Source organism: Wasmannia auropunctata, unplaced genomic scaffold, assembly GCF_000956235.1.
Source record: "Wasmannia auropunctata unplaced genomic scaffold, wasmannia.A_1.0 LD334318.1, whole genome shotgun sequence".
In the NCBI taxonomy this organism is placed as follows: Eukaryota; Metazoa; Arthropoda; class Insecta; order Hymenoptera; family Formicidae; genus Wasmannia; species Wasmannia auropunctata.
In genome coordinates, this window is record NW_012028572.1 from 1 (window position 1) to 605 (window position 605).

Consider the following 605-nt stretch of genomic DNA (forward strand, 5'->3'; position numbering starts at 1 on the left):
TACCCACTGAAGATGGCTCAATGCGGAGCCGAAACGTTTGGGTGACAATGATTATTGTTTAAATATATGTAATTTTAGCACTAATTGCGTGCAAGGCTCACTTGCCCTTCTTTGGATACTTCTTAAAAGTAATTAACTTAGCTTTTTTATTATTCTATTTCTGATCCTCAGTTACTGATTTCAGTAAATAATTTTTCAAATTATACAAAAGTAGAAAAAACATAACGCACCTCGCATAATGCAGCACAATAATTAAACTTTTTATTTTCCAGTCCACAATTTGCCAGCCATGTACGTAATCGCTGTAGATCTCTTGGAAAACTGCACATTTTTTATCTATTTGCATTCGAGCTCCTGCATCCTTTTGTAGCACATGTGACCATTATAAAAATATTCTGAATAGACAATTAAGCATTTTAAGTATTTTAAAATTGGTCTTTTAGTAATAATGAAGTAAAAACACCTTACCACTAGACTTTATATGAAAACAAACTTCACAAAAAGTTATGTCCATGTGTGTCTGGCTGCCGGAAACTGATCGTAAAATGGCGGAGCCAATTAGGAATAGGAACCAGTATTGGCTTAACTCTATTTTTACCCACTCT